Source organism: Caloenas nicobarica, chromosome 11 (genome assembly GCF_036013445.1).
Source record: "Caloenas nicobarica isolate bCalNic1 chromosome 11, bCalNic1.hap1, whole genome shotgun sequence".
Taxonomy (NCBI): Eukaryota; Metazoa; Chordata; class Aves; order Columbiformes; family Columbidae; genus Caloenas; species Caloenas nicobarica.
Window position 1 is genome coordinate 4431709 of NC_088255.1, and position 12239 is coordinate 4443947.

The 12239-nt window shown below is 38.5% G+C and overlaps 1 protein-coding gene across 2 annotated transcripts in view; it reads left to right on the top strand.

Moving 5' to 3' along the window:
* The window catches only part of CENPP (centromere protein P), a 149153-nt gene that overhangs the window by 129647 nt on the left and 7267 nt on the right, over positions 1-12239 (top strand). The gene's annotated exons all lie outside the window — the stretch shown is intronic.

The following is a 12239-nucleotide window of genomic DNA, read 5'->3' on the forward strand; positions in this document are numbered from 1 at the left end:
ACTTTCCTAAACTGACTTTACTGATAACCCAAATGACAGTGGCATTGCTGAGCGCACCATTTGGAGCCCAAGCAACGTGGTGTTATGTACCGTGCATTGCTACCTTGGTCCTTTTGCAGAGCGCGCTGGACTCAGGCGCTCCTGAAGTCATCCTGCAACTGAGATCCGTGGTTGTCCTGTCCGCAGGCACCAGCGGCTTGGGCCAAACGGTGGCGTTTTGCTGTTGGTTTGCGTGGAAAACAGTTGGGAGCTGCGGGGAGAGTTTGCGGAGGAATTAGGGAGAAGTGCAGGCAGGGACCAGAGGGCTTTAGGGCTCCTTGTGCTTCCTCCAGTCCAACAGTGAAAAGCACGTTCTGGCAAGGGCTGGTGCTCCAGTATCCATGCTGCAAAGGTGCATTATTCTACAGCTTTATGTTGTTGAGTTAGGACTAATCTTCTTGTTAGCATACAACTGCAAAAAGGAAAGCTTTAAACATAAACTAGGCTTACATGCATGAATTTTTGCATTACTTCCTTAGCACTTTAAGAACACAAGAGAATTAAACTGAAAAACTAAAGGGGACAAGAAAGTAAAGTTAAGCTGTGATATTAGCTAATTTTCTTTCAACCGGACTGCTACAAGAACAAAATTTATTGTTACCACCAGTTGTTTGAAATGTTTCTGCGATGCCAGCGATTTAAATTCAAATTAAAAAAATGCCTCAGGGTTGCCTTAAAAGTGAATAAACTACACTGGCAGCTAGTATTAGTATTACTTATTGTACCAGTACCTAGCAATAAAACAAATATTTATACACATACATCACAGTACATTCTTGGTGACTGCAACTTTGGCACTTAAAAACCAAATAAGGTGGAGCATAAGAATATGTTTTTGCCTGGCAGCTGCATGTGATTTCTCCTAGTGGATACACTCAAGAATTCTCATCACTGCCCTAAATTCTTTTGTTCTTGGCAGCATACAAATATCTGAGTCAAAATCACCCTTGTTCTCAGGGATTTAGTCTAAGGTATTCTGCAGAGTTGGAGAGTGAATAGCGTTACAGTTTTTTGGTGTTCCTTTTTTTTCTGTTTTGTTATTTGGGTTTTTGCTGCTTTCTTATTATATTATATAATTTAGTAGATCAAAGTTTGAGGATAGTTGAACATTTTTATGAGTCTGTTATTCATCAGTGGCTTGACAACTTTAAACCCTTACACATGCAATAATTATAAATCATTAAATGTTTTTGTGTGCTGTAAATATCTTCTTGTAGGTTCTTGGGTCTTCTCAAGAATATTTTTTGTGTCGCTCTTGTTTATGCTGAGAATATGTGTTTGATAAACTGGAATGTTTGAGAGACAGATTTAAAGAACTATATTTGGGTATTAGGTAAAAGGAATTCAGGGAGTTTGAAGCTTTTGCGGTCTTGTCAACTGGACTCCTGCTCCTGTTGATAGCAGCATTAGCATTTCATATTAATATTTATTTCACATAAGCAGAATATTTGAAGCAACTGGTAATTGTTAATGACCAGACAAATGAAAGTTACTAGGTGGCAAATTTTTCTTAAGACTGTCCTAAATGTAATGCTTAACTTTTCACCTAATGCAGACACTAAACCTTTTCCTGATGCTCAGTAATAATAATAATAACAACAATAATAATAATACAATGGTATTTAGGAAAAGAAACACTGAATTATGAGAATGCATTTTACATACATATCTGCACGTGTTTAAGGAAAAATCTGGTCCTTATGGCTGCTAGGTAAATGAATATTATTGTACTACACATGGTAGGGAATTGTGCTGTGGATATTGTCTTTCCTGCACTGACACCAAATCTGGGTGGGACTTTAAAATGATCATATCTTTATTCTTGAGTGCAAGTCACACAAGAAGTTTTTTGTTTGCTGTTGTGCAAACACAGATTGCACCTTTGTCACTGGTGTCCTGTAAAGATTACAGCACAGCTACTACTTTCTTATGGTATCAAGGTGATAGGACAAGCAGATTTGACAGCCACTAATTGACCAAATCCATCCGTGCTGTTGGACAGTTTGCTCTAAGAGACGAGAGACTGGCCTCTTAAACAGTTTGTATCTTTTGGTGAGAAATGGAAACTGGTATTTTAGGTGTTCCTGGTGGGTCTATGGACATGCTCATCTTTTAACAGGTAGGATAAATGTTTGCCCACACAAAATGGATAAATAACTCTTCAGACTCTTTCAGGAAGGCAGTTCTCTGGGCTTTGTTTGAACAAGACTCCAAATACCTTCCCTATACCTGATTTATTAATTTGCAGTCAGTGTCAATAAGTAAGTAATAATAACTGAAGTTTATTAGATTACTGTATTCTCTACTGTGTGCCATCCTTCTTGCTTTGAGTTTCTATCTGCAGAGTCTATAGTACAAAAAAATTTGGAGGAGGGATGAAAGTGTTGATGCCACACAGCAATTGGTAATAAGTATTTTGGGTATATTGAATTTATGAACTGACTCACTGGCTGATGAAGTCAAGGGAAAAATTCACTTATTTGAGGCCAGGTATATTATCTTTATAGGGACACTATATCTCAAAGAACTCCAGTTACAGTACTAATAGGCAGCTGTTCTTCTAATTGTAGAAATTAATAGAGTTTTATTGAGTAACAGTAGCTGACTGACTTTTGTCCTTAAGTGTGTACTTTTATCTTCTACCTGACCAACAGTCAAGATGAAATAACCACAACAGTAAATGATCGACATCAGCTGAATAACTTGTCTATAAACAGTGGAGCTGTAATGCTTTTAAAAAAGTAAATGCCTAACATTGAGCTTATTTAGATGAACTAGATGTTCTTCATTGTGTCCTATGATATATTTTTAAAATAGGGTACTTGTAAAAAAAACTAACACTGCTTCAGAGCCAAGTCATTAACTAAATTCAGATGCTTTTATTTATATGATGTTTAAAATCTGCTGTCTAGACAAGCTTGAGAATGTAAACTGTACAAAAGCAAGTTGGGCCACACTTGATAATCAACTTCTCTGTGGTGTTTCAAATGCAAGTTGCTTTGTGCAATCCTGGACCCTTTTACTAAGCCATCCAAAAGGCTTAGAGAGAAACTTGCAGCATCTTTTATACAGAAGAATATTTAAAAATCTACAAAGTATCTTGCTTCTGTTGTAATGGAAGAAAAAACACACTTAGCTTAATTTCTCTCCTAAAAATGCCTTTCCTGCAGCCTGCTTCCTTCAGATTATTGAAAAATTGGCTCATAATTATTTCTTCTCAAATTCTTGATTCTTTGTGCTGTTCTGTAATATGGTATCTTTTTGCCTTTCATTTTTAGTCTCTATGCTGTCCTTGACTGTTTAGTATCTCTCTTTTGCTAAATTAGATACATCTGCCGATTTTCACATGGTGCCTTAAGTTTATCATCAAGTAGTCTTTAATTATACTTAACTGCAGAGGAAGAGTAGGGGTTTCAAAATACAATATAATGAAAACTAGTATGTTGGTAAGCTTGCAGAGGAAGAACAGAACTACTGAGCTCTCTACTGGTTTACTGTGGGTTTCCACTGAAAGAAATGCGCAGCTGCAGTGTTAATGCTCTCTCACAGAAAAACAAATCGTTTCATAAGTCCTGAACTTGGAACTGTGCAAATACCTGTGCAGAGGATGGCTCTGCAGGCATCTTAGTATTAAAACAGCGTATTCCAGAAGTTAAATAAAATAACAAATAAGCCCTACAATTTTAGTCTAGTAAAATGGCGTGATTCAAACTTAAAAAGGCAAAGAGAAAGCCAGAGCTAATTCAGAGGACATGGTGCCCGTGGCCCACTGTGATCTTCAGTTTCCCAGTGCCTGAGAGGGCAGCATTAGCAGGTGAAGATCGTTCTGGAACGTGGGGCAGCGCGGGGTGCCCAGCAGGGCCGTGCCAGGTCTCCGAAGGCACAGCGAGCCTGCCAGGCTTGGCAGCTCTTCTGCAGAACTGTCTTCTCCTTTCCAACATGCCTGTTTACTGTAGAAACAAACTTGGAATAAAGTACCTTGATGCTTTTGCTTTTAGATACATTGCTTTGTAAATGTGCACACATGGTTTCTCAGGAGTATAGTTTTTCATAAAGTGGTGGAAATACTTTGCCTCAACAATTTTAAAGAGAAATAATGGAGAGAAGACTCCTCTCTTCCCCAGCAAGAAAAACTGTATCTGCAACTTCTGTGTTTGCTAAGTGTTTATTGTGTACCCCTTCCTGTTCTTTCCAAGGTTTCATTTGCATTTATTTGCATTCTATTTTTCCTCACATTTTAAAAATAAACGTCTAGTATGTATTTAATTTATCCCTAGTCTGCTGTAATTAAGCTGCAGATAAACATAAGGTTGCCATATGACAAAGTGATACTAAAAGGAAATGCTTTATCATAGAGACAGTAGTATGTGTACTTGGGCCTAGGTTGTGCTGGTTTAAATCTTCTGTAGACATATGGCCTTGATCCAGTTATGAAAATACAAATAGTATGGTAAATAAATAGTCACATAGCAAATACAGACAAACTGAACCATGTCCTGTAGAACCATGGTTGAATCAAGCATGAAAAATAATGTTATGGAAATGTGAAAGAAGGAAGACAAATGGCAACGGAAATAGAGTAGGGGCTGAAAAAAGAGCAGCTGTAATCAGCTGAAGATAAAAAGAACAAAGCGAAGAAACTTCATTGGCAATTTGCTAATGCTGGCCGGGGCTTGGGCTGGCCGTGAATAAGGCTTCCTCCAGCGGGCTTCAGGAGCTAGTGCAGTGCACCGACTTAACCTCAAGAGGTATTTGTAAGATTGGATCTTAAGGGAGTGATGTGTAACTCTTGAGTTACAGATCTGGTTTGCTAAAAACCACAGATCTGAAACTGGGCGGCTGCAGAGCAACTGTCATTCAAGTAACCAGCTGTACCTGCACTGCCAGGGGAAACGCGGAAGGAGATTTGGTAAACAGTTTCTGTCCAGAATGATGTTCCGTCTGTTATTCCTCAAACCTGCCCGCAAAATTCTCCTTTCCTCTACTGTCCTCTACTAGAAAGGACACATGCATGTTGGTGGTACCACTTGTGGTTTTAGTTTTAAAAGAAGGGAGCTGAGCAGCGTGTAAGATGTTATATGACTGCCACATAGACAGAGCTACTTTTTCATTGTGAGCTTCTTTTTGGAAACTTGGTCTTTGGTTCTAATCACACATGTGGTTTTGTGTAATTTGCATAACACAGATCACCAGCAGGACTGTTTTACTTGAGTAAAATGTGTACTTAGATGGGAAGATGGAAGATGCGTTTATTCTGAGACATAATTACGAGTGGTGAAGTTTCATGAATCCGTTTTGCAATTACAGCGTTTTTAAGCTGTGTAATTTAGTTGAAATAGAAAAGTTCATCATCTTTTCTTGGTTTCGATTCCTTTAATTGCCCAAAATGATGAACTTCATGGTGACTTTTGAGATCCTTTATGCTTTGAACTTTCAATGTGCCATTTTTCGAACACTTGAAGATACTATAATTTGAGCTCTTGCAAAGCATTTTAGGCAGTTTTCAGTGTAGACATTAAGAATATATATAGCGTGCGAGAACACATTTATAAAATGGTCCTCTTTTATAATTCCATAATTCATATTTTATTGTTTAAAAACAGGTTTTGTCAAAGTTTTTCTCCTGCAGTAGCAAGTACAATGTAATTTCATAGCTATGATTTATTACATATCCCAGATACATCAAACGGATATTTATGCTTATCCAAAAATGAAAGCACGCTGCCACCTTCCTAGGCATGTGATGATGATCTGATGAAAGTTGGCTTCTGATGTGCTAATAATGTTGTAGTTTTATGCTTTAGCTGAGATTTAGCTAAACACAGTTTCCTGGAAAGATTGTCATCTTTTGCTCTAATTTAAATAATTGACTTTAGGTTACAACCTTGTTATATTTCAGGCACAGACCAAACTGTCTTGGTCTTCACAAAGCCACGGGAAGTGGCGATGCAGAAGCTGGTGGTGCAGCCCACTGGAACATCTCGTCATTAGAACATGTGGGTTTGGACACAGAACTTGGTTTGGTGCTGAGGCTTCAGTAATACCCATTTGCTAGAATGGATAATTTGGGTTTAGTCCTGAAAAAAAAATTAATCTGGTCAAGCAGGGCTGCATTGATGCTAGTTTTCCTCATGTCTCTATGTCTGTTACTCAAGTCTGAATCTTATTTTGACCTATTGGCCAGCAGGAAGATATTATTTAAGCACACACAGCCATCCCCAAAACATCAGTATTATCAATCCAATAGATAACAGACTCAGCCATACTATTTCTTTAAAGAAAAGTATAAAAGTGAATAGAATTTATACAGCATTATTAGTTTTTAAAAGATGTTTAACATTTTAAGTATTAATAGATAGATCTCTGTATGAGAAGAGGCTGTAAATGAAGTTGTGCATCTTGTGGAACGACTGTAAGATTATACTGGAGTGCAGAAGGTGGAGCTGATGGAGCGGGGTTTGTGCAGTGCCAGTTACCATTTAAGAAATACAGAAATATTTTGTCACATGTTGTTTCCAGTGTTCTGTTTCAGTGTAGAGGGAAGGTAAAATGAGAGATTTTTTGCTTGAACCTGACTATTCAAATTATTTGTAGATTTCTAACTCAGCAATTATATATTATATTTCTTACTCTTACTGCAGATTGAAGATCTGTCACAAAATCATATGATGCACAAAGAGAGGTTAAGCAGGGAATGGGACGCTGATGCTGCCCTAAACTGGGATGCTGATAAACTGCCTTGCTCTAGAAACTGAAACAAAAACCATTGATTTTTAGTGAGCTCCCAGTTCTGCATTGCTCTGAGTTAGGGAATAGCCACAGCATTGCTCTAAATATAACTGGATAAATCACTTTCTAAATGTTGCTCTATTGCTGTAGTGGAATTAATTTGCAAAAAAAAAAAAAAGTACAAAACCAGTTTAAAACTGTGAATCCTACCTGTACATAGCCACAGTAAATGGCTGTACAAGGGTAAAACAGTGGATTGAGGATTCGCTGCATCTTCTAATTCATGTCCCATTTGCACATGACATATTGTAAGGGAAGAGTCCGTGTGTAGAAGTTGAAGTGTAATATAATCGATACACCACATACCAACTACGGATTTTAGAAAATCCAGAATTTGTTTCCACAGAAACATACCAAAGAGAATGTGAACTGGCTTATAAAGAACGCTTTCTTCTTCAACCAAAAATATGTCGCATGGGATAAAGTGTTTTTTCCTTCAAAATGTAAATGTTTAAGCCTTGCAAATACCCCAGTAGCTCCAAAAAACCTTTGTTTCCAGTATTAAGCTACTGAATAAATATTTAACCATGTCAGCCTGTAAGATAAACAGATTCTGAGGTATATCAGATGAAAGTAAATTCCAAGTAAGTTCTCCAAGTGTGTTCTATATTGATTGTTTTTTTGATATTTTACATGTCTAAATTTTACCTGTGCAACTGATGCTTCTCAAAAATAAGAGGAAATTCATTCACTTTATATTTGCATCAGTTTTACATATACGAGAACAAATCTTGGCAGACAAAGCTAGTCAATTTAACAATAATGTAATAATTTATGTTGCTGTTGGGTAGTTATTTAATGGACTGGTGTTTGTTTCTTTGGCCAGATTTAAAGCAGTGGAGGGTGCTGTTTGCCCATAGCTGACATTTATTTATAACAGTGGAATCATTTAATTAAGTGTGACAGTCATGACACTGGGTTTCTTTGTAAGAAATGAAATATTTGTATCACTCCGATTTGTCTAATGTTTCTGTTTGGTGGATACTAAACAAATCCCTAAGGAGACATAGTAGAGATTTGCTGATTATGTCCATACATTTAAATTATCGTTACGGTGCTTCTTTCTTTACATACTTTTTAAAAGCGCCTTTAAATGAAATGTGAGATGAAATCCAATTTAACATGTGGCATATTGAAAACAAAATGTCAGAACTTTCCCTTTGTGAATCATTTGTCTTTGTGACTCAGAGGTTCCAGTTGATCAGACTGGAAGGCTTTTACTGAATGCACTTCCTATAGTCAAACTGCAGACCTGTCAGGCTTTGAGTGTAATATTTCATGACACTGGTAGTGTTTACAACATTCCACTAAACATACACGAATGCTGCCATTGTACAGCAAAAACTTTTACATAAAGAACATCAACTTCAGCATGTGATGAACTTGCAGCATCTGCAGGCAATGGGTTCCTCGTCTCCTGGTGTATTCTGAAGGTTCCAAACTTTGCCTGTTGATTTTCAATTCAAAAGAAGTCTCAAAAAATGCAACTTTGAGATAAAAACCCTCTCAAAACCATAGCTATGTAGGTTTTTCTTTTATCCTTGTATTCAGATGTTTTGTGTACATGGGTTTATACAGGGCTGCTCTTGCCCAGTCGGGCAGTGGAGAGGAAGCAAAGAACAAAAAACAGGATGTTTCTTTTTAGTTACAGAATTACTCATTTCTCAATTACATTATATTGGCAGATTGTTTTGTCTTATCTGTTGAAAACTGAGGTGCCTGTTGGGACAAGGAAAGTTAAATTTCTTGGAGAGATTCTTCATTGACTTAGGGCTTGCCACTGTGCTTTAAAAATACAGGAAAGTGAAAATCCTTGTTACATGTTCATGTTGGTGACAGCTGTCTTACAGGAGAAAATATTTTACTTAATTGAAATGCATTAACAAATTTATTGCCCAATATCTAAAAATGAAACTCATCAGCTTAAATTACATTTCTAGAAAGATAATTGATTGAAAATGTATATGCAATGTTAATGTATACGTGATGTTCAGCTTGTGACAGATTAGCATAGTTTGTGACTTGAGGATAAGAATTCTTGGTGAAGTCAGTGCCAATTATTTTTGCAATGTGCATTAAGGACAGATAGATTGTAAGGCCAGATCTCATAAATTGAACTGTATTTTTCTGGGCTAGCAGAAGGCTCAGTCGAAGTAGAAATACAAACTGATTTCTGAAAATGTCATTGCTGCACTTCCGTTTTGTAGCTTGGTGATTGCTGGTTTTAAGTATCTGTAGGATCACGGTAATAGTAAAATCATTCCTTTTGTTGTTATCTGAGTTAGACTACTGTAATTTAACAACCCGACTGCTGCTAACGCGGAGGCCGAGGCTGTTGGTGGGCGCAGCTCTGTGCATTCAGAGTCCCCTCCGGTCACCGGCATCGTTTCCCACTTGGTGGCTACTTACAGGATTGACCAAAATTTTTGCAGTGGGTGGCAGGCTGGGAGCAGTGAGCTTGTTTGATGCTTCTGGAATCTAATCATGTTGTTATTGGTATTCTACAGTATCTAGAATTTTCATCATTTTTGCAAATAGTTCGTATTTGAATTCCTGAAGTTACAGTGATGTCGTTGTTTAAGGTCTTGATGGTACCACCATGTGTATGACTTCAGTGGATGATACTGTGGCCTTAGCTGAGCAAAACACACAGATAAATCACCCCAAATTAGAGCCTAAATGGAGCATCTTTGGTAACTTTAGAAGTAGTTTACGTCTGTGGAGCGACCAGTAGTAGCATGACTTGCTTAGTGTCCTTCTTACAGAATGCCAAGTTCAAAATTAGTAGTAAGTGTGACCTATTGTTCCATCTAAGAGCAGGGTAGCATATTTTCATGGTAAGTGGGTTAGAAGTAAGTTTGTCTGCTTTTAGCTGAGCTTCTGCCTTCCAATTTTGCTTTGCATTCTTAGTCATGGTGCTTAAGCCGAATAACTTAAAACACTTTCCTTAGAAGAGTTTTAGGTTGCAGAAAATTACAATGTGATTTTAAACAGCTGAAAAATAGTATATTTTGTTTTAAAATAGATACTACAAGTTTATTCACTCAGATGCCTCTCTGTATGTGTAAAATCTGTCATGGGAGAAAGGGCAGACTGTGTATTCCATCCCGATAGTCGTCTCTTTGTGATTTGAGGCTATTTCTGTTTTAGACAAAAGTTCCCATCAGATTCCTTGCTTGGACTCCTGAAGGAGCTGGAAAAGCTATTTCCGTCCAGAATTAATAATAGCACGGGCTTTTGGTTTTGATCATAAACTGACATTTAAAAGTCATCTGAGGAAAAATATTTCTTTAATAAAGTCAAGTTTTGCTTAACGCAGTTGTAGCTGATCTTTCCCATCTGGTATCGCACTACTCGAGGTGACATCTTCAGCTGCCTGGTGCCCGCCCCATGAGATCCCACAGGAGTCACTGACTGTCCCCAGGGACCCTTCGGTGGAGCAGGCCATCCTGTTACCCGCTTATTGCTCGGCTTTGCTTTTCCTCAGGGAAAATGTAGAAAAGTTGCACAGCAGAGAATATGAGGTGATAATCCGGTACCCACAAAGTGTATTTGGAATTACAGTTCTGTCAGAACTATTGCAGCTGGTGCACAGCGTGTGCCTGGTGTTTCATCTATGTGCCAGATCCCCACGTTTTACCTGTGGGATACAGACGTTGCACTTCGTATGTGGAATATGAAAGGTAGATCCTGGGGTTTATTCCCTGAATTGTCAGTGTTTAACATCCGTTGCTTAATCCTGGGTGCGGCAGTTTTGCTCCCTGCCTCTGCGCAGGGTCGCTGTCGGGAGTCACCCCGAGGTGCTGCTGTGTGACACTGGCACAGCCTCAGCTCTGGCCTGTAACGCACCTGAAGAGATGCGCAGGTATTTGTGCTTTGGCTTTTTCCGTGTTTTGTGCATTGCTAACATATCGTCTTTCCTGGATTTTATCCCAAACCCTGTGAATTTCACACAAGATCAGATTCTCTCAGCATTCAGACAGATGGTCAGAACCCCTGGCACGCATTTGAGGCTCAGAATAACCACTTGCTGTGTGCAGAACTCACCAACGCAGTCTCTCCCAGGTACAGGGAAGCTTTTAGACAACAGAAAAATACAACTTGAGATTTCTTTGAGATACCACTGGTTTCTGTACAACATAAAATACCACCCGCTAGCTGGGGGTAAATGCATTGATTATGGCAGCTGCGCAGGAACTCCCAAACAAGTCAGGGGTGCATTTTACAGCGGTTTGAAAATTGGAACTCTTATCTATTGCCTCTGATCTATTTTCTCTTGTGACTCCCAAAGGCCTCAGTATGGTCATGTGAAGACAGAACGTGAGTTGGTGTTTAGCTATGGTTTACTTGGGATCTCTTGTAAACAACAAACTTGAGAGTTGAGCTCACCAGATTAAAAAATAATCCTAAATGTCTAGTATTTGCAACCTGCAGCTAAAGAGGTCGCTAGATGCTCCAAGACCTATGATACCAGACAAATGAAGGTATGTAATGAATATCAAAGACATGGGTTCTTGAGATGGAAAGCCTGAAAAACTTGTTTTATTTTGTCATCAGAGAAGCATAATTGCACAGGTAGTAAAGCTGAAGCAAGATCACTGTTCTGCTAGGTGACTGACCTCGGATCAGCCACATTTTCATGCTGTAACTACCGCGCACTTTGTTGCCCCTTATGTGCCTTTGTTCCCAGGACAGAGCATGGTCTTTATCCCCATGGTAAATGCACTACTAGATACTTGGTAGACGTTAAAACTGGCAAATTCCATGTGGTTTATGTCATTTGGCATTCTGCACAAACCCCTTTTAGTTTGTCATAAATTCCTAAACCCCAGAGCAAGGTCACATCTGGTAGCAATTTCAGTCTGCCAGATGAGGCGTAATCCTGTAAAACCCAACTCATTTTCTCCAGTGCTTTTCGGAGACGAGCTCTCCTGCTCCTTTTCCGTAAGAATTACCACTTGCCCCGTGAGCGCTGCAGAACGATTTAGGCTGTGACAGCCTTTTCACACTTTATAAACTACAAATTTTGGAACGGGGCTTTGTAACCTGTACATAAGACAGCACAAGCAAGTAACAGTGTTAAAGTCTTCAGAAAAAAACAGCTATGTCTGTTTTCTTTTGCAACAGCACATCCCTGCAGGATGCAGTAATTGTGTTCTCTCTGTGTTTTGATGTATATGCATCTCATGCTCCGAGTAACCTGTCACCTTATATGCTGCAAAACTTCTCAAGGATCCACACATAGCTACTATTCTGCTTTTCTTTTATGCACTTTAAAAATAATTATAGCAAAAGTTCTGTGTCGTAGGTAATTCAAGATATACACATTGGAGGCTGTAAAATATTAGATGCACTAACGAAGTGATGGAATGATGATCTGATCAATTGTTGCACACTGTAGTAATTCAAAA